The sequence below is a fragment of the Hemicordylus capensis genome, chromosome 2, assembly GCF_027244095.1.
Source record: "Hemicordylus capensis ecotype Gifberg chromosome 2, rHemCap1.1.pri, whole genome shotgun sequence".
NCBI classification, from domain to species: domain Eukaryota; kingdom Metazoa; phylum Chordata; class Lepidosauria; order Squamata; family Cordylidae; genus Hemicordylus; species Hemicordylus capensis.
The window spans coordinates 271,445,090-271,467,345 of NC_069658.1; the positions used below are offsets into that span (position 1 = coordinate 271,445,090).

The window sequence follows — 22,256 nt, forward strand, 5'->3', positions numbered from 1 at the left end:
GTAAAATTTGAGAAATAACTGGCTGATATTCAGTGCAGGCTAACATGGACAGTTCTGAACCACCTATGCTACTGCGGGCATCTAAAGCGAAGCCAAAACAAGGTTGTTATACTAATATTTCACAATCACAGTTGTACGATGCTGTATCCATTGGAAATAAGGAAAGGAGGACATGAGTTTGAAGAAGAGGGGAATGCTTCTAACAGAAGGGACCCCTTCCTTGGGTGATGATCCCATATTCTCTCTCACAGAGGATACTCCAGTGGGGGTTGGGGGTCTCCTAGTAGTGGGTGATTCAGTCGTTAGAGGCATAGAGAGATGGGTTTGTGACCTGTGTATAGAATGCACAGTGACTTGCCTGCCTGGTGCGGAATTTGCAGACATCATGCAGCATCTGGATTGGCTGTTAGGCTGTTCTGGTGAGGAGTCAGCTGTTGTGGTGCCCATTGGCACCAGCCATGTTGGTAAATGCAGTTGGGAGGTCCTGGAAGCCAATTTAAGTGGCTAGGTAGCATATTGCAGTCCAAGACCCCACAGGGTAGCATTCTCTGAAGTACTAACTGTTACCACATAGGGACAGCAAGACAGGCAGAGCTGAGAGATCTCAATGCATGGATTAGATGGTGGTGCCGGAAGGAGAAATTTGGGTGTGTTAGGCCCCGGGGTAGCTTTTGGGGCAAGCACAGCCTGTACAAAAGGGAAGGGTTGCACTTGAACCAAGATGAAACCAGATTGCTGGTACTTAAAATCAAATAGGACACATAGCAGCTTTTAAAATTATGGCTGGGGGATTGCCTACAGGAAGTGGGTGGTATCTGGTTCAGCAAAATCCCCTAAAGTGTAAAGGTGCAAATGTTTCAGATAAACCAGAAGGGCACAGAGTAGAACCAGGAGTAGAGCAGATAGAAACATGTGACAGCTGGTCAAAAAGATCAGTTGCCAAGAGTCTTGCAGGGAGGAAGACACCTTAACATCTGCTTCCCAGAGATGGCTGCAGCCCAGTGGTGAGAACCTGTTGTCAGCCTGCCACCTGTGTGCCCCTAACATGTGGGACTGTGGCTGCTGCCCTGTAGGCGAATCTGTGCAGTATCAGAGGCCAGGGGGAGTGAATCAGCAGTTCCTGAGGACTGTCTGCCCAGATTGGCCATCTTTCTGAGCTTACAAAAGGGCTGCTGCCCTGTGGCGGTGGGCCAGGCACCAGCGGTGTCACCAGCCAAGGGGTGACAACAATGGGGGTCGCCCCTTTGAGGGGCAACAAAGATGAAGGCCAGGTGGTATTATTTTGGCTTCTGTTGTTTTTAGGTCCTGGGTGTGTCTTGGTTTGTCTGGGGATGGGGAGACGGGGGTGGGGTGTCCACTGACTGTGGGGTGGCTATTATGATGGTGGTGGGGAATAGAAGAAGTAAAGTTGGTGGATCAGCGAGTCATTACAGGGGAAGGGAAGTCAGAAATCTATCCGCTGTTTCCCCTTGTGGCTGTCCTGCCAGCTCTTTGACCTTGGGAAGCAGTGCCAACCTCCTACAGACCCTCACCTTGCTCCTCTGTAATGCCAGGTCTGTCCAGAATAAGTCGGAAAACATCCATGATTCTATTCTGGATGAAGGGGCAGACCTGGTATGTATTATAGAGACTTGGTTGGGGGTGGCTGGTGGCCCAGTCTGGTCCCAGCTTCTCCCTCCAGGGTACTTTGTTGAAGAGCAGGTGTGGGGACATGGGTGGGGAGGTGGAGTGGCTGTGAACTATAAGAATAACCTTTCCCTGACCAGGATCCCTGTTGAAGTATTTAACCATATTGAATGTGTGTACCTAAGTTTGGGGACCAGGGATAGATTGGGACTTCTGTTGATGTACCAATCGCCCCACTGCCCAATGGAGTCCCTAACTGAGCTGACGAACTTGATCTCAGGTTTGGCATTGGATTTCCCCATCTCCAGGTGGGAATTGACAGAGTAAGTGTGACTCTGTTGGTCCTTTTGGACCTCTCAGTGGCTTTTGATACTATTGACCATACTATCCTTCTGGAGTGTCTGAGGGGCTTGCGGGTGGGAGGTACTACTTTGCAGTGGTTCCACTCTTACCTCTCAGGCAGATTCCAGATGGTGGCGCTTGGGGAATGTTTTTCTTCAAAAACTGAACTTCGGCATGGTGTCCCTCAGGGCTCTGTATTGTCTCTGATGTGGTTGTTGTTGTTGTGTTACATTTTTATACCACCCAAAATGCAGGTTCTCTGGGCTATTTACAACAAAACAATAAAAACAACCAATAAAAAGATTAAAACATTTCAACAATTAAAATTTAAAACTTTAAATCTATTAAAACACAATTAAAACAATATCTAATTAAAAGCCTGGGTGAACAAATGCGTCTTGACTGCCTTTTTCAAAGTTTTAATAGATGTGGAAGCTCTTATTTCAGCAGGAAGTGTGTTCCAAAGCCTCGGGGCAGCAATGGAGAAGGCCCGTCCCCGAGTAGCCACCAGACAAGCCGGTGGCAACTGCAGACGTACCTCTCCATATGATCTCAATGGGCGGTGTGGTTCATAGTGAAGAAAACGTTCTCTTAAATACCCAGGGCCCAAGCTGTTAAGGGCTTTAAGGTTATAACCAAGACCTGCTCCAATATCATCTGAGGGTGCTTTTTGCAGTATTCTTATAGTAACTGAGTGTTCCTTGTACCTGTAGTTTAAAGCAGAGAGACCCTAAAGCAGTCTGTAGTATTCTGAATAAAGTTTTTCTCTTTTGTTCTTTTCATTTTACCTGTCTCTGAGTGCATTTTTAACTCAGGAAAAAGGGGTCTTACTCTGGTGCAAACATGCCTCAATGTTAATTGCTCAGCAGATCTCTACCAAGTGTTCTCGTCACATGTAGGCTACATGTGGAAGGGTTTTGGGACTTTCCCCTTAGAAAAGGGAAAGAGGCTCTCGCTGGACATTCAACCAAATCCGGTGGGGTGGGGGTTGTCCAACCCTGTAATAAATATTTATTTATTTATTTACTTATTTATTTAACACACTTCTATACCACCCAAAACTCACTTCTCTTAGGGTATGGAGGCATCCAATCAGCTACTGAGGAAGCAGTTTAAGTTTTAATAAGGAACAGCCTTTGTGGAGCAAACATAGAGAGAATGAATTATCATTTTTCTTTCCCCCATGTGGGCTTTCCTTGAGACAAAGGCTGGGCTTAAATCTGCGATTCGCTACAACCTATGAAAAGCCCTGCTGGATCAGGCCCAAGGCCCATCTAGTCCAGCAACTGCTTCCCACAGTGGCCCATGAGATGCCTATGGGAAGCCCACAGGCAAGAGATAAGGGCAGATATGAGCTTACAGGCAAGAGATGAGGGTATTTAGAGGCATCTTGCCTCTGAGGCTAGAGGTGGTCTATAATCCTCAGACTAATAGATATTGGTAGACTGTCCTCCATGAATGTATCTAAACCCCTCTTAAAGCCATGCAGGCTGTTGGCTGTCACCACATCTTATGGCAGAGAATTCCATAGGTTGATTATCTTGTGTGAAAAAGTTTTTCTTTTGTCGGTCTTAAATTACTTGGCAATCGATTTTATGGGGTGTTCCCTGGTTCTAGTATTATGAAAGAGGGAGAAGGATTTCTCTCTATCAACCAGGGGCGTAGCAAGGTTGGAGTGGGCCCAGAGACAAGATTTTAAAATGGGTCACCCCCTCACTGAAGCTCAGCTCATGAAGTAAAGAAATCTTAAATGAGGCTGAATAGTGGTAACAAAAAGCACAGTAAAGTGTGTGTGTGTGTGTGTGTGCGTGTGTGTGTGCGTGTGTGTGTGTGTGTGTGTATACACACTATGTGCCACAATAAAACATCATCCTAAATTATTTGTTAAAAGGTTTTGTAAATTGTGGACAATGCAAGTCATTTAATAGTACTAGAGAAAGACATGCTGTTCTGGTAGCGCCAGGTCTTAACAATGACATCAGTTTTGGAGCATCAGTTCACATCAATACAACTGAAGGAAGCCCGGGCGGGTGCGCGCCTGGGGGAGTCAGTCATGTGACTTGCCTCTGGGGGGCCCCTAGACAACTGTCTCCCCTTGCCCTATTATTGTTACGCCCCTGCTATCAGCTTTCTGCACACCATGCATGATTTTATAGACTTCTATCATGTCTTCCCTCAGTCATCTTTTTTCTAAACTATAAAGTCCCAGGTGTTGTAGCCTTGCCACGTAAGGAATGTGCTTTAGGCCCCTGATCATCTTGGTTGCCTTCTTCTGCACCGTTTCCAGTTCTGCAATGTCCTCCTTAATATATGGTTACCAGAACTGCACACAGTATTTCAAATGTGGCCGCACCAAATATTGTTATCAAAAGAACCATCAGCCTCTTGGCATTAAGGCTGTTACAGTTTAAATGAATGCATTGTACAGCAGAGAATGAAGAACCTTCTACAATGGACAACATCCTTATTAGTCATTCTGTGAACTGAAGATGTGAAGATGTTCTGTTTGCACAAGGAGAGATTTTCTCTGATCCCACCTTCCCTTTGCAGCCCCCCGTGCCCATCATAATATGTTCCTGAGGGTTGTAAGGACCTCAAGAATATATTTTGGGGAGGTCCAAAGTGTAGCAGAGGGAGGAGGGATCAACAGGAATCACTCCTTTCTCCTTGCACAAGTGGAATAATATTTCCTACTCTTTGAATTACTAGTCTGGATGCTGCCGGACATGTAATATTGGAGATGAAGGTGACTCATGAAGTGATCTTTGGTATACTAGTAGAGGTGTTGCGAACATGTCCTCTTTCAATTGCTGAAATGTTAAAGGGTAAGGAATAGTCCTATATGTAAACCCATGCTAACTGAGCAAAGAGGCACCTTTTTTATTGCTGATTTTCTTACATTTAGCAGAGGGGAGAGCAATGGGCCCTTTCCAACCCCGGCAAAGCATCCATCCAGTGGCTGTTGCTGGTGTCTACCATGTTGCTTTTTAGATTGTGAAACCTTTTGGGACAGGGTACTATCTTATTTATGTATTTTTTATTTTTCTATGTAAGCTTTGGAAACTTTTGTTGAAAGGTGGTATATAAGTAGTAGTAGTAGTAGTAGTAGTAGATAGTAGATAGTATCTACAAGCAGTGAGTGACTGAGATCATGCCTGTCAGCTCAAAGACCAATGCACCCACCTATGCTAGAACTTCCTGATGTCTATAGGTTGTATTTGAGACCTGGACTTACGACCCACTCCAGCGTCAATTAGGTGGCCAGATGGCCTGACTGCCGACCACAGGCACTCAAAAACAAGATGATACGGGAGTGCTGGACATCTGCTAAGAGGGCTGGATCTAGAAGTCTGTGCAGTTTCACTCCTGATCCCTCACCATGCATAGGTCCTTTGTAATCTACATAAGACTGTGATTTGTGAGGTAGAATTTCGAAGGCTCTGGGCTTTGCGAGCTTCTGTTATCTTGAATCCATGTTGAGGCTGTTCTCACTTGCACTAAGGAAGCTAGCTCTCTCATCAAAACTGTACATATTCTCTCTCTCTCTCAGAAATAGTTCATGGTCCAAATGAGTAAAATATAACTGCCAAGATGACATCCATTACTTTTGTTTTAAGCAATTTTGAAATTAAATGAACTCAGCCAAGAAACTTCATTCAGCTAATGAGGTACCCAGAATGATTAAAATCACTAACTTCCAGAGCACACAGTATGAAAAGAGAGCTTCTGCTTCTGGATAAAATATATTTTGAGCTTCTCGTTGATTAGTTATCTGCCCTATAGGGTTGCCAATGTAATTTTTAAAATACCTGCTCTTTGGGACAAGGATGAGTTTAGTGAGTTTTGGTGGGTCAGGGTGGAGACTAGTGGGATTTGTTGATAATTCAGAGGATGAGACCTGACACATTTTGGCTGGTTAGGGTGAAGCTTATTGGGTCAGGGAGGGAATTTGATAGAAGAAAATGGGTAAACTGCAGTTCCAAAAACCATTTTTATTCAACAAATGAATTGATATCGAACAGGCAGGTAAAATATTTTAAGTATTTATTTGGTTTGTATGCAGCTGTTTGATCAGAGTCTCCAAAGCAATGCACAAAATTAATAAAAAGTAACTGTTTCATTAAATTTAAAAAACAACTGAAACCACCACCAACCCAAGGGAGGCATTCCTTCCTTTTCTTGGTACTCTTTCACAGGGTAGTGAGTAGGCTTATGCACCCAATAAAATGTTAGATCCAACCCAGTCCAATTTGACTGAAAATTTGTCAGGAGGGCTGAAATGACTCCCACATAGGGGTCTTCTTGGCTTTTTCCTGTTGAACTACACATACAGTTGTTACCTATATGTCATCCCAACCAAGTTTATACTATAGTGGGAGCCTAGAACCATAATAAATGAGTTGATATAACATAATTTGGACACTACATTGAAACAATTCAGTGTGACTGTTCTCATGACCAAATGGAGGTAGGCTGGTTGAAAGGCAGGATCCTACCTTCCTGCTCCCAAACAACCAGTGCATCCTTTTGGCTCTGCAACTCACATGCCCACACAAGTGCCACAGTTGCCATCTTCAGAGCTTAAATCGGGAGCTGGGGCCTCCAGCTATCCCACAATGCATTGTGCGAGCAGCAGAGAAGCAGCCAGAACAGCAAGAGTTCTCCTTCCCCACCTTCTACCCAACTCTATGGTTAACATGGCTGTCAGCAGCCCATGCCAACTGCACAGATGACCAAAATGAAGGATTAGGCGGACTCCATTTTTGTCCTACCTCATTTTTAACTTGGGTAGTGGATCTGGAATACCCAGATTTCGAACTGCTGGGTCAGGAGGAATCCCGCTGCCCCAGACAACCATAGATTCCTGGGTTAACCCTCTCCTATCCAGGTATCTGTCGGTGTGAGAACCCATGTGCGGCGACCATGTGCATGCTGGCATCACTCGCAGGCTGCTGGGGGAGAGCACTGCCAGTGCGCAGGCATTGCTGGGTGAAGCACCGGGATTACTGCAGTGGTGGCGATCGGAGAGGAGCAGGGATGGACCTGCTCTCCTCTGTGTTAAATGGGCTGGGGCAAGCCCTCGATTTTAAAGGGATTGTGCTGCAATTGGGAAGCTGAATCGTGTTTTGGCACATCCCTGTTAGGAAGATGGCAATTTTGCACCATTGCAGTGTAGAAGAAAATAAATAATTGAAGAAACTCTGGTCATAGGAACATAGGAAGCTGCCATATACTGAGTCAGAACATTGGTCTATCTAGCTCAGTATTGTCTTCACAGACTGGCAGCAGCTTCTCCAAGGTTGCAGGCAGGAATCTCTCTCAGCCCTCCCTTGGAGAAGCCAGAGAGGGAACTTGGAATCTTCTGCTCTTCCCAGAGCAGCTCCATCCCCTGAGGGGAATATCTTCCAGTGCTCACACTTCTAGTCTCCCTTTCATATGCAACCAGGGCAGACCCTGCTTAGCTAAGGGGACAAGTCATGCTTGCTACCACAAGACCAGCTCTCCTCTCCTGGTCACAGTATCCAGATATCTGTGAAGTTGCTCTGTTTTTTCTTCTTCTTGCCTGTCATGTGAATGGGAAGCCCATACTTCCATCAGCAGTCCTAAAAATTCCTTTATCCTTTTCCTGCTGCACATTGATAGCACTTTGAGACCTATATGGATCTCAACATGTACAGTATTGTAAGCAAGTACAGTCCTTATTTGCATAGCTCATCATCCATTGTTGCTTGACATACATTTCATATTCCATGCTGTGGTGCTCAAAAGATTTCCCATTCGGTGAAAAATACATTATTAAGGTTGGAAATGATTTTGGGTAATCCATGTATTTAAATATGCATAACTATCTGTTTTAAAGATGCTTGGTCAATACAATAAATAATACATCTGTGTATTATGAATTGATCGCTGTGTAAATATTCATAATGGAATTGATCCTTGAGATAATAGTAATATTTGAAATGGAATGAAACTTGGCAATTAATGTATTGGACATTTGCTTTTCATACTTACACATAACATGATTATGTATTGATTATTTTTGGCTCTGGTTAATGATGAAGCAAGGGTTTTCTAACTCCATTTAAAGTACTTAAATAACTAGCTTGGAAAGAGACACAGAATATGATAACACCGTGTTGACCAGTGCCAGAGGGCTTGGGACTTGTCGATTCTCCTTAGGGCCAAAGCAGACATTACATGAAATTCCATATTACCCTACTTCTCCATCTTTAAGCCTTAGCAAGCTTTTGCTCTCTTTGGAGGAAGGGCAGACAGGGAGGGGTGAAGCTGTATCTCTTCACTTTGGGGTTAAAAAGCAACTGTGGAAGGGGGCGATTTGGGGATGGAAAATGACAGGAGTGAAATGAGTTAAGCAGCCTCACTTTGTCATCCATCCCTCGACCCAGACTGGCAGCCTGCCAAAGTTGCTTATGGGTAAAAGAAAATATGGAGGAAAGTGATACCGAATTCCCTGGAAAGTCTCAGTTCTGAGTATTAATAAAGTGAGTATTCATAAAATCAATCATTGGACTCTCAGATTTATCGATGGTGTATAAATCAGGAGATGCGAAGAGTAATTCTGTCCCACTATAAGAATATTTGATCATAGTGGTGAACAGTCTTTACGTTTGGAATTGGCTTGCAAATTTAGTTTTAAAGCTTAAGTTTTGGCTTACCCTTTACAATGTAATTCAGGGTGGGGCAGGAAGACAAGAGAGAGAGGCAGATGGGATGGGGCAAGAAGCTCTTGAGACATGTAGCTGCGGCTCTGCCCCCACCCCAGTGCATTAGCACTGGCCGCCACTGGAAAGTAATAGTTCTGTTGCTAGGAGAAGATGGGTGAAATGCAAACTATGATTAAAGTAGTGCTTAAATTGTGCACTGTAGTGGATGGCGACAGCATACCAGTACACTGGTTTATTTGGTAGTTCAGAAAGAAAATTTTCCAGGACAACATTGAGGTGTGATGTGAACCAGGAACCATTATGCTACACTAGCTTTCTAGTTCTAGAGTTAATGGCCAACATGATGCATAATGCAGAGTTGGCTCATGGGCAGTATCAGTGTTGCATCGTGCATCCTGTTGACCAGTTTCTCTTATGGAAATATTTGCTAGTGTGGTGCATAAAACTGATCATCAGAGAGTATCTGAGAGATAACCTAGCAACAGAAACAACAGTAAGTAAGGGATAAGTGTTAGACCTAAGTATTATTCAGCTGATAACAATTATCTGTGTGCCAGGTGGGATTCACATTCTTTTGTGCAAATGGCACTTAGGTCAGAAAGAAAATGGTGTTTAAATATTTTCACAGTTGCCTACTGTTTTCTTTCGAACAAGTTAATTACTGCCTGACACCATACAAAAGGTGCTGTATAATAGCAGCTTTGCTTAATTGTAATGGAATATTTTGCATAGCTAGTAGAGATCTGAAGACCACAGTGTACACGCAACAAATGTTATTAATGAACCAAGCCTCTTCTTTCTCTTTTGATACATATAGGTACATTTTCATTCATTTGTGTTTGTATTTCCACTCATTCCACATATGTGGAAACTGGCTATAGTTACTCCTAGAATATTAGAGTTGAAATGGACGTTGGAGGTCTTCTAGTCCCACCCCCTGCAAGAAACTGCTACAGCATGACTGACCGATTGCTGTCCTTTGTTTGAAAACCACCAGTGAAAGAGAGCCTACCATTGCATGAGGCAAACTGTTCCACTGCCTAACAGCTCTTACAGTTAAAATGTTCTTCCTAATGTCAGCTAAGTACAATACGTAGTATTGTAACAAAACTGATACCGCGTTTGGGGCCTTTAAGACATCTTACATGGGCAGAATGTATAATAAAATTCCTCTTGCTAAAAGGTCAAATAGGGGAATGGTACAGGTTGTTACAAGAGCTGGAGGATATAAGCCTGTTAATTATGTTTAAAAAATGGAACTTAGCACTTGAGGAAGAGTTGGAAGTGCAATGGGAATGGCTCTGAGAAAACATCAGGTTGATGAGTGTGTAATTGAGGGAGAGTATCTTAAAAGGTCCAATGCCATTGGTATTTCACTACAGAGGCTAAAACATATTTATAATTTGAATTATTATTATTATTATTATTATTTTATTATTGACTTAATATATTTATACCCCGCCCCTCCAGTACACTACTGCTTGGGGTGGCTCACAACAATAAAATAGATCCAAATATACAATAAAAGCAATAAAATTAAACAAATTAAACAAACAAGTTAAAAGTCAGGTTAAAAACCACAATCTATTAAATTGCAGATTAAAAAAAATTAAAAGGTAACAATTGAGAATGATAAAAACTTAAGAAACTAAAGAAGGGGCATTAAAAAGCCTCTTTATAAAGATGTGTTTTTAGTTGTTTTTTCAAAACACTGAGGGAGGGAGTATATCAAAGCTCTTCAGGGAGGGTGTTCCAAAGCCGAGAGGCTGCAACCGAAAAGGCCTTGTCTTTAGTCCCCACCAACTGGATCTCTGTTAGTGGCAGGGCCACGAGCAGGGCCTGAGACGATGAATGGAGGGCCCTGGCAGGTTCATATGGGCAAATGCGGTCCGACAGGTACCCCAGCCCCAAGCCACATAGAGCTTTAAAGGTCAAGACCAGCACCTTGAATCTAGCCCAGAAGCGGACCGGTAATCAGTGAAGCTGCCACAGGATAGGCGTGACACTCATTAAGCGACTTGCGCCCATGAGCATCCTTGCAACAGCATTCCAGAATGCATTTCCAATGTAGTCCAATCTGGATCAGTGCTGGAAGTTTAGAGGAGCAGATATATACCATGTGATGTGGAAATGCCTACTGATAAATGGTGTTTGGAGTGAGGTCCAACAGAAAATAGCAGAGAGAACTGGATATGTGCTCCCAAAAGATCCAAGAAATTCTTTGATTATATAAAGGAAGAAGATCTTACATTGGATTTAGAACTGATACTGAATTTACTGGCAGTGGCCAGAGTGTGCATAGCAACAAAATGGAAATCTCATGGAGCTTGATCTGACCAGAACTGGTTTGAGAAGGTCTGGCATACTGCCTTGATGATACAATTAATATATAGTATTAAAAAGCTTTAGAAGGAAGGGGGCAAGACAGATTTCTGGAGAGATGGAGCCTACTTATAGGCTACTGGAACAGTAATATACAAGACGATAATTTTATGCAAGGTTTTCCTTTCTTTAGAGAGTACTATAAAAAGAATATAAAAGGAAGTACAAATTTTAAATTTTCTAATCTTAGCAATGTCATAACAATTGTGATTTTTTCTTTTTGTAATTTGTAACATTAGGAACATAGGAAGCTGCCTTATACTGAGTCAGACCATTGGCCCATCTAGCTCAGTATTATCTACACAGACTGGCAGTGGCTTCTCTAAGGTTGCAGGCAGGAGTCTGTCTCAGCATGGAGGGAACTTGGAACCTTCTGCATGCAAGCAGGCAGATGCTCTTCCCAGAGCGACCCCATCCCCTAAGGGGAATATCTTTCAGTGCTCAGATGTAGTCTCCCATTCAAATGCAAACCAGGGCATAACATTGGTTCTCGTCCTGCCTTCAGGAGCAACAGAGAACAAGTCCATTCTTGTTCAAACAGCCCTTCAGATATTTGAAGATGGCTGTGAGTAACTTATTTAGAGGCATACTTTGTTTGAGTTGCCCCATCTGTTCTAGGTTTGAGCATTAGCACTGAGAACAAGTTATCTCAAATTAAATCCTCCCTCTCCCCTACAGATACTACTGTGGGCACACATGAAACTTTTGAAATATGAATATTCGAAGTGACAGAAACCAAGTTTAGACATTGGCTTTGATTTGGGAAATAAAGACTGCATATCAACCAGTCTTAATCAATCTGTACCCCAGTTTTAATTAGGAACACTTCCCTCCTCCCATTCCCTCCTGTGTGCTCATGCATATGGGTACCACCCACATGGGTCAGCCTCATAAGGAGGACTGCCCACCACAGGGCGAAGGACTGGGTGTTGCTTCAGCCTGGCTCCAGGTCCAGACATCCTCATCACCACAAGGTTTTATCCCCACTGAGGGGAGACTAGCCAGCTCCACTGTTCCTTGGCTTCCTACTCACCTGAATCAGTCCTCCAGTCAAACACGAATATGAGATAACCTACCCCAACCCGCACGGACCTGCAAAGTGGCCAAACATCCCAAACAATGAAACTTGGCAGCTCAGTGATTCAGCTTAGGGGAAAGGGTTTGAGTTCAGACATGTGCTCCGCCAGGCAAATGTCTAAAGAGAAGGCAGCATGTGTCTCTAAGCTCCCATAAGAGACTTCAGCAACTAAGGTTTGAGAGCAGAGGTTTTATACAGGGCTTTTGCCTTCCACTATTCCAAAGACAGGAAGGTTCCAGTACAGGTCTTGGAGAAGGTGTGGTAGTTACTGTTTGGATCAGGGGCATATCTAGGGTAGGGCAGGCAGGGCACGTGCCCTGGGCGCCACTTGAAGGGGGGTGCCATTTTTTAAAATTAATTTTTTTTTTAAATGGCCACTGAAATGCCATGCCAGGTCTCGCAGAGGCCATTTGATCATGCACGGCATTGAGCATGCATTTGAGAATGAATTTTGTTTTCAAACAGAATGAAAACATTTTGTTTTCAGTTATCATTTTTTTTTAAAAAAACAACTTATTTTAAAAAATGGCTACCGCACATGCTCAAATGTTCCCTGCTAAGCCCTAGAGGCCAGCAAGGGGAGAGGGAACCTTTGCAGACACCCCACGGCCTTTAGGAAGCCCCCCGAAGGGACTACAGGTAATTTTTAAAAAATTAATATAATATAAGTCACTGTACACATATTCAGATTGGCACTATGTACAGAGAATCAGGGCTTGTGAATACTGAGCTGCAGCTTATGAGCTAGGATTGTATTCATTTGCTCTTACTTTGTTTCTTGTGATAAGTGAGTTAAATGTGATGTCTTAATAGTATGGCTATTAATGGTGAGTTTGTCTTTGAATCAGTGTGAAATCCTTAGTATTATAGTATTATATCCTTAGTATTAAAGCCAACTGGGAGTTTCTTGCTCTCCTTCTCTCATTTTAACTGTCTTTCTGAAATACTAGAATATATTCCATGCAGTGAGACAGTTTACTCTGCATATCCTTTAATTCAAATTCTCCATTTATTTTTAAAACTTATGTAATAGTGATGCTACAATGCATAGTAGAGAATTAGACAGGCACTTCTATTTAGTTTTCCAAGTACACCTCCACATAGTATTTGGGTATTTCATGAGCCCCAGCATACTGAAATTTGTAGTTTTCCAGCGTTTTTTGGTCTGGCTATGTCCACTGCTAAATAGTTTTTGAAATATTAAAAGCTTAACGAGCTTGACTTGTATTTTTGAACTGATATTATGGTAAAGTTATCTGAAAGATGGGTGTCAGATGTTTGGACAGGGGGCGCAATTTCAGTACTTGCCCTGGGTGCTATTTTCCCTAGATACGCCTCTGGTTTGGATGGAGCACAGAAATAAAGGGCTCTATTTTGACTAATCTACATCTGCAAATTCTGCCAATTTGGGACTTAACCTTGATAGCATTCCAGGGTGTGCTTTCCCTCCTTCTCAAGGGTAGTCTGTTGTCTTTTAAGACCTTTTTGCTGTGTCAAGAACTCTGACTTCATTACAAATGCAAATAATTCAGGATGGATGTGTCACAATTTCCTAGGTAGCTTCCAAGCAGAGGACAACTTTCCTCCTGGCACTGAGTGCTTGTCCTTGTTTCTGTCAGAAGCCAGAGATTCCAGAGAGGAAAGAAGGCTCTCTGACAACAAGGGTAGCTGGGTCATGGGGACAATGGAGCAAAGGGGGGAATTGTCCCTCAACCCCCAGGATCTGGGGGGCACTGAGGCAACCCTTTCTGCACCCAGCTGTCGACCAAAGTGCTCGCTGGCTTGGAGTGTGAGGTGTGCCTCTCTCCTTCCCAGCCAGTGTTTTATTGAAACGCTGGCTGGGCTGGGAGGAAAAGCCCAGCCAGTCAGCGTTTCAATGAAATGCTGACTGGGGAGGGTAGGAGAAGGTCCAAACAGACTCTCTCCTGGGCAGTGGCTATGCCCCCTGTATATGATATCAGACACGGGGTGGCCAATACAGAGCCAGTCAGACCTTTCAGAGCTTCCTCAGTTAGCAGTTCCTTGAATTGCTGACTGGGAGCACTTTCCCCTGCTTCTTCTGAGGCATTCAACGAATGAGGATTCAATGAACTGCTGACTGGGGAAGCTCTGAAGGGTCTGACTGACCCCACCCCTGATAGTGGCCACACCCTCTGCATCTTACAGCTCGTGCAGGGGGCGTGGCTTGTGGATCACAAATGCTTTGCTTGCTTGATTTAAACCCAGAAGAGGCAGGGGGCCACCAGCATGACCTTGTCCTCTGGCCACAGTCAAGCTCACCACACCCCCGGGTAGTCTTATTATACAGTAATCGCTTTGTCCTAACTTCAACCTCCTAGCATCCCCTTCCTACCCTCACCACAGGTTCCTAATGCATTTTTCAGTTTTTGTCTAGAGTTGTGGGTTGCAAGTGAAGAAGCAGAATGACACATTCAGCTTTCCTTGCTTTTTTGCACTGCAATACCAAACAGCTCCTTTTGTCTCAAGGCTATTTGTGCTGGTGATTTATTACTGAGCATCGAGAATGTTTGTGACCATTCACAGTGTCACAGCATATCAGCTATTGGTGGGGAGAGAGTGGTTAATTATAATTATTTACATTTTATTTATAGTTGATGTTATAGGTGTTTTTCTACTATTAAAAGATGCTCAAAGCAGCTTACAAGATAATTAAAAGCATAAAAACAAACATTTTAACACATCTGCAGTTAATTTTATGACTAAAATAGCTACATAACCAAGAATAACATTCAGATATTAGAGATCTCAAAAAGCTTCGTAGATTGACTGCCTAAAAAATGTAGTGGAGGCTAGCAAAGTGAATCCTGATCTCTGTTAGGTCAGGCTTCTGTGACATCACAGCATCAACACAGCAGCCTCAAGTTTGGCAGGTTTATCCTAGATTAGGAGCCCGTAGGCAGGGCTTGTGTTGTTTTTAAATGTTGTCTAGTATCTAGACATTTTCATAAAATTATTATTATATAGGCTAGTGATTTTAAAAGAGCCATCATAGAATAGCTGTGGGGGCAAAGTCATTTGTTTTAAAATGGAGTTCAATAAATATATTCTAGGTCTTCAAGATAAACTTTAATGTTTCATATATAAATTCATCATCTTGAGGTATTGAGTAGTGACTGAAGAAAGGATTCTTCTCGGGGCAAAGGTGCTAAATTGCAGAGGGGATCCCTTCTTTCCTCCCCCCAAAATATAAATATTCATCTATATTTTCACAGATATCAAAAATCAAACGTTGTTTTCCTTGCTATGTTATGATAGAAAGTCATATAACACCATTATTGCTCTTTGTAGCTATGTTTTGAATTTTTAAAAATACTTTTCAATACTAAAAATAACTGTCCTCTTGTTGTGACAGTCTTTTTTAAATAGAGAGATTGTGTGAGATCTATTTATTGAAAATGGACTATATACTGTCTTATCTAGACCCTCCTTATATAAGTAGCTGTACTATTCTCAATATCACAAAAATGCCTTCAGTTGAAGGGAGAAGAAGGACATTTCTATAATTAAGTTAAAAAGCTCTTTTCTGCTGCTTTGAGAAGCGTTCTCTGGCAATAGGTACTAGATATAAATGTTCAGGGCGTGAAATAGGGTGCTTCAAAGCCTTCTGACATCATTGTACAGTATCATTAAAGCAAAATTATTGTAGCCAACTTGGGGCCATCTCTGTGTGAACTGCTAAGTGTCTTTCACTTCTGCTGAAGTCAAATGGATGTGACAGATATCAGCATTTTAGAGGTCAGCCTGTTAAGATGGAAATGCTTTGTGTTTGCTGGGTTCACAGTGCCAGAGAAGCTAGGCCTTCTAGTTTCCCCTCTTTTTGATAGTAGGAATATTGACCTTTCTAAGTGATCCTTTAGTAGTGTTTTCTTGGGAATTACACACACACACACACACACACACACACACACAGAGTTTTCTGTCAGTGATAAACTAATTATAGCTCATACATTTAACGATTTAATCTCTCATCATTTTCCTAAAGCCATCCTTTCAAACAAAATCAGCTATGTGTGACCAGGCACTCAACACGAAATATATGTTTTCATTAAATTCTATAAAAAGCGGCCTGATACCAAGTCAGACCATGGTCCATCCAGCTTACCAACTGGCAGTGTCTCCTCAGGGTTTCAGATGGGATCTCTCATTGCCTTGCCTGGAAATTCTGGGCTTTAACTCCAGCCCCTCCTCCACATACCAAGCATGAGCTCCACCACTGAGCTACAGCATTTCTCCCCCAATGAAATTGTTCATAAGAAACCGCTGTTTTAGATTAAAGTAGAAGGATGGGAAAGTACAAGAAAGCTGGAGGTTTACAGCTATAATGTGTGAGGGGTCACCCCACTTCAGGCTACCCTGCTGCCACTCAGATCTGATTAGGCAGGATCCTAATCAGACCCATTCTGACTTCTCCACCCACTCTTGTTTGTGTAGTAGTGGTTCTTCTGAATTCTAAACCAAATCCATTCTTGAACAAAAGGTTTTTAGCATGATGGTTACAAGTTCCAGAGGTACATAAGTGTAGTGGTTTCAAAGAGTTATCTTAGCTTGCAGAGATGTTAATGGTCTTCTTCCATTCTGGGGTTTATGTGCCTTACTGTATTACAGAGTTTCTGCTCATCTTCCCGAGGACTGTTGGGTCTACGGCTGAACAGACCGTGGCTTTCCAGTGGAGAACAGATTCTCTCTTGCCTTCACTTAAGGTCCACTCACCTCTCTCTTCACCAGAGAGATCATCTCCCCATTCAGAATCCTTCTCTCTCCAAGTCTCTGGCTCATCTTCTCCCTCATCACTGTCTAACTTACTGCCCTCCTAACTAACCCAATGCTTTCTAACTCTCCCTTGTGCCTCTCCCTCTCTCACTCCAAGCAGGGTTTCCTTTTCCTTCCTACAGGGATCTCACTTCTGCTGCTGCCAACATCCTGGCGCTCCCCCCAGCTATGCCTCTGTGCCAGTGGGGCATCTCACAGCTGCCCCTGCATGGGACCGGCACACACATGGTCTCTGCACACATGGCCAACAACCATGCTGACCACACAAGTGGCCTTTGCACATGTGCAGAGGCCATATGCGTGCTGATGCCATGCAGGGGAGGCTGGGAGGCCCCCCCCCCCCCCCGCTGGCACACAGGCATAGCGGGGGGGGAGCACAAGCAGAGGAGGAGTAGGTACAGACCTGCTCTCCTTTGCGTTAAAGCAGCTGTGTATGACGTCAAATTTAAAAGGGAGGTGCCAGCATTTTGAACAGCCAAATTGCATTTTGGCACATCCCTATTTTGAGTCCAGATTATCTCAAGTTATTCCTTCTCCTGAAGAAAGAATTACCTGAAGTCTCTCCATGTGGGTCTTCGATGATACGGATTATCTAGACCCCTTTCAATTTAGTCCCTTTAGCTTTGGGACTAAAATTGCCTTGGTCACCCTGGTGGATGACTGACACCATGAACTAGATAGGGGGAGTGCATTCCTGTTGGTTCTGCTGGACCTTTCAGTGGCATTCAGTGCCATTAACCATGGTCTCCTTCTCGACTGCCTCTCATGTATAGGGATTGGGGATGGTGCATTGGAATGGTTCCAGTCCTTTCTTTGGGGGAGGTTCCAGAAAGTGGTGCTGATGGATTTCGGCTCAACTCCTTGGCCTCTGAGGTCCCACAAGGCTCAGTATTGTCCCCCATGCTGTTTAACATCTACATGAAACTGCTGGGAGAGGTCATCAGGAGGTTTGAACTGAAGTGTCATTAATATGCAGATGACACTCAGCTTCTACCTTTCTCTGACACCAGATCCTAGGGAAGCAGTGGATGTACTGAACTGGGGGCTGGCAGCAGTGATGGGCAGGATGTGGATTTAGCAAACAAATTTAATCCAGACAAGATGACGCTGCTGCTAGTCAGTAGAAAAGCCAATTGGAATAGAGCAATTAAAATAGCTTTGGATGGGTTTGTGCTCCCCTTGAAAGAGCAAGTGTGCAGCTTGGGGGTGTTGCTGAACCCAGCTCTGCTTTTGGATGCTCCGGTGGAGGCGGTGGCCAGGGGTGCCTTTGCACAGCGTTGGCTAGTGCATCAGCTGCATCCCTTTCTTGAGCAGGCAGATCTGGCCACAGTTACCCATGCCTTAGTAATGTCGTGGCTGTATTACTACAGTGCACCTTACTCTGAGCTGCCCTTGAATATTTTGCATACTTTAGCTGGTGCCGAATGCAACTGCCAGGGTTCTCTCTGAAACGGCTTGCTGGGAGCATATCACACCTATTTTGAAAGAGATGCACTGGGTGCCAATTAGTTTCTGGAACCAATTCAAAATGCTGGTTATTAGCTTTAAAGCCCTTAATGGTTTGGGCCCTGGATACTTGAAGGACCACTTTCTCCCAAGGGTTTCTGCCCGCCCATCAGAGGGGCCTTTGTTCCTGGTGCCGATGTTGAGAGAGGCTAAATTGTCATGCACTCAGGACACGGCCTTCTGTTGTTGCCTGCAGATTCTAGAATGCCAGTGAATGTCTGCTCTTTGATATTTGTGGCTGCTTTTAAACAACCACTAAGACCTTTTTATTTGTTCAGGCTTTTATCCCTTAGTTGCTGCCAGGTCTCTCAGCTCTCCTGCTTCTGTTGTCTTTAATAGGGTTTTTTTCTTCCCCTTTTTGTATTTTTATGGAGTTGTATTGTATTTTAACTTCTGTAAACCTCCTTGAGATGCCTTATGAAAGGTGGTATAAAAACTGAACAATAAATAATTCATCAGTTGGGGCCCTGCTTGAAGTGCAAGCATGGTTAGGTTGGCTTATTCAAGGGGCTGCCGTGTCTCAGAGATGGCTCATTGAAACTGTTCCAGCACAAATTTTTTAATTTTTCCAGATCGTTTGAGATAGCTTTACAATAAAATTGTTCCTAGTGCCTGCCTATTTCATGTTGCTGAGCAGTAATATGGAAAGGAGAAGTTGACCGGTATAGGAAGAATGCAACTGTGAGAGTACAGCTGCCAAACTTCTCCCTACCATGTGAGTTTTAAAGATTCAGAGTGATCTTATACTCAGGTAGTTGTAGTTGAGCTCTTTTTTGTATTCCTATGTCAGCATAGATAAAAACAGTTGCTATGAGCTTTATAGAATGGAAGGAACCAACAGTTCTAATTTAGTAAAGATGTTAGCCCTCTTCAGATGTTAGTAAGCCAAGCAGTGTTCATGGTTACATGTCAAAAACGGATATGAAATCCCACCCCGGCATTGTCACTCACTCCTTCTCTCCTGGTACTCATGAGTGAGTGACATTGCTGGGACAGGACTTCCTATTTATGTTTAGCACTATAATGAATGCCCTTATTTAAAAAAAAAAAAAAGTCTGAATGAGTCTTGTGTCTTCGCAGTGTGATGTGTTCCAGGGTTGCACACTTGTATAGGACAAGGATACAAACTTTTACTTCTCTCTTTTTAAAAAGGTAACGTGATTTACGTAGAATTCCATGAAATCTGTTTTTGGCTGCAGGTCTTAAAGCTTTTAGTTCACATCGAGAGAGAAATGGGTGAGACCCTAACTAGCATTTTCACAAATGGAAAAATTTTCAGTCACATGGGAGGCATTCATTTTCCACAGATGCCCTTTCCCTTTGTAGCTGTGCCCCACAAAATGTGCCCAAGGGTTGGAAGACCCTCAAAGGTGTCTCAGGGGTGCAGAGGGATGGGGCTCCTCAAAAATCTCCCACTTGCATGAAATTTTTCTCCCATTTGTGAGAGGAGAGAGCCAATCCAGTGACTCAGACAGATTACAGCGAGGTATCATTGGCTCACTGGGGAAATAGGTAAATTGACTACCAGACAAAAATGTTGCTTGTGTGTTTTTGCTGTGAGTGATGTTCTGTGACTTGAATGATTCAAGTGCACATTTATTCCCTGGATTCAGATACTATCTATCTCTATCTCTATCTCTATCTCTATCTCTATCTCTATCTCTATCTCTATCTCTATCTCTATCTCTATCTCTATCTCTATCTCTATCTCTATCTCTGTTTGGATGGCTTTGCAGTACTTGAGAAGCAAGTCTCCAGTGCCTGGCTTTCTTGCCATCTTACTTGGTGGCTGCTACCTCAGAGGGAATGGGAAAGTGTGAGAAGAACATCATGATGGTAACATCTTTGCAAGGATCCTCCACCTTAGCAGAGCATCTTGCAGCAAGAATCCCCCATCTTGCAGCAAGAATCCCTCTTGGTCCAAAATAAATATAGATTAACATGTTTAAACATTTTCTCTTAGACTTATTGAGCATCGGATGCCTCTTCAAAATTTATTTTACCTTTTGGGCATGCCAACCCATCTGTTCCACAGCAGTGCTTGCAGAGATTTTTGTATTGCGGAGTTGTGTGCATTGAGGTGTTAGTCCAACTGAGAACTAGAGAGAAAATAGAATGAGACATTGTTGATCTCTCCTGAAACTACATGCAGAGAAAAGCCATGAGAACAAAATAGCAGCTCTTTGTGAATCAGATTGTGATTATTGGGCAAGTGGTGGGGACCACTCGCCTTCACAAATCCAATGTGACTCAGCTAGAATACTCTGCTGGATTGTATTCAGTCCACAAGTGTCTTGGCTAGAGAGAAGAGGAAGGCTATAGCATGTGGGGCTTTTTAGTCTGGAAAAGAGGGGACTATGGGGAGACACGATAGGTCTATAAAATTACGAATAGAGGAGAAAGAATTGGAGAAATTTTCTCGCTCAGTACTAGAACCGGGGTCATCCCATGAAATTGAAGCCTGGAAATTTAGGATCAACAAAAGGAAGTACTTTCTCACACAGTGCATAATTAAACTATGGAATTCTTTGCCATGGGATGTGGTGATAGCCACTTGATTGTGGATGGCTTTAAAGGGGGCTTGGACAAATTCATGGAGGACAGGTCTATCAATAGCCACTAATTTGGTGGCTATAGGCCACCTCCAGCCTCAGTGGTCTCTGAATACCAGTTGCAGGGGAGCAACAGCAGGAAAGAGGGCATGCCCTCCCCTCTTGCCAGTGGGCTTCCCAGAGGCATCTGGTGGGCCACTGTGGGAAACAGGATGTTGGACTAGATGGGCCTTGGGCCTGATCCAGCAGGATTCTTCTTATTTTAGACATTCAGCCCAACTCACAGACCTGTCAACAAAGAGTGGACAATGCAGGCAATGATCAATCAGATAGTATTGTGCCATGACCAAAGAGTAGGATGAACAGTTTTATGGTTCATAATTTGCACAGAAGCTCTTACTGCAATTTGCGGTGGGCCCCAGGTGACCCCTGGAGTTCACAGCTCTTGAGATTCAGGCCTGAGAGTCACAAGACCTCATTTGCTGGCTATAGCAGAAGTTAAGAAAGCAGGACTACAAGCTTGTGCTTCTGCTTTGTGTTCCGTGCTTCCATATGAATGTAGTCATCTGGTTCTTAGAGTTAATGGGACGGAGTGCCTAAAAAACTGCTGATTTTGCTGCTCCCCACCACTCTCATGCGACTGTGGGGGTTGGGTTGGGGTTGTGCTCTTGGCCCCCTTGAGGCAAGCATGGAGGCCACCATGTTGGAGTTCGTCATGTGATGGGGGCCAGCCAATCATATGCTAGGATCAGCATTTTAAGACGCCGGCTCCATAGAGCTACTCAGTTGCTTGGACTGAGCAGCCCTCCCTCACACTGAGCAGCGCACCCATTTCAGTGAGGGAAGTCTGGTCGCTGTTCGGGGCCAAGTTGAAATTTTTTGGGTCACACCTGATTGGCATTGATGTGGCCTTTTTTTGTCTACTTCTCACTGAAGCTGCTTTAGGGTTGTCACCTTTTGATTGGTCACTTGCTGATGAGTGTGGGTCAGTTTAAGTGTATTAATTGGTGTTTGACTGGAGGACTGTTTAAGGTGAGTAGGCAAGCCCTTGCAGGTTTTGTGGCCCTTGGGCTGGAATCCGCCTCTACTCAGGGGCAGGCCAGCACCCAAAACTCAGAGTTTTGTGGCCTGGGTGGGTGGGGCTGCCTGACCTCCCCTCAGCGGGGTTTCACCCCCTGGCTGTTATGATGTTCAGATTCCATCCAGACAGAGCTAACACCCAGTCTGTTGCCCGGGGTTGAGCGGTCCTCCTTATGAGACTGACCCTTGGTTGAGGTAACCACGCTCTGA

General features: G+C 43.7%; 1 protein-coding gene and 1 long non-coding RNA gene across 10 annotated transcripts in view; one reads left to right on the forward strand and one right to left on the reverse strand.

Moving 5' to 3' along the window:
• The window catches only part of LOC128341596 (uncharacterized), a 28,138-nt gene extending 7,520 nt beyond the window's left edge, over positions 1-20,618 (reverse strand). The window contains exons 1-2 of the long non-coding RNA XR_008314483.1: positions 20,418-20,618; positions 2,079-2,232 (exon numbers count right to left, since the gene is read on the reverse strand). This is a non-coding gene — a long non-coding RNA (uncharacterized LOC128341596). The remainder of the gene's footprint in view (positions 1-2,078; positions 2,233-20,417) is intronic.
• Positions 1-22,256, forward strand: part of PTPRG (protein tyrosine phosphatase receptor type G) — a 799,529-nt gene that overhangs the window by 425,011 nt on the left and 352,262 nt on the right. The window lies entirely within an intron of this gene.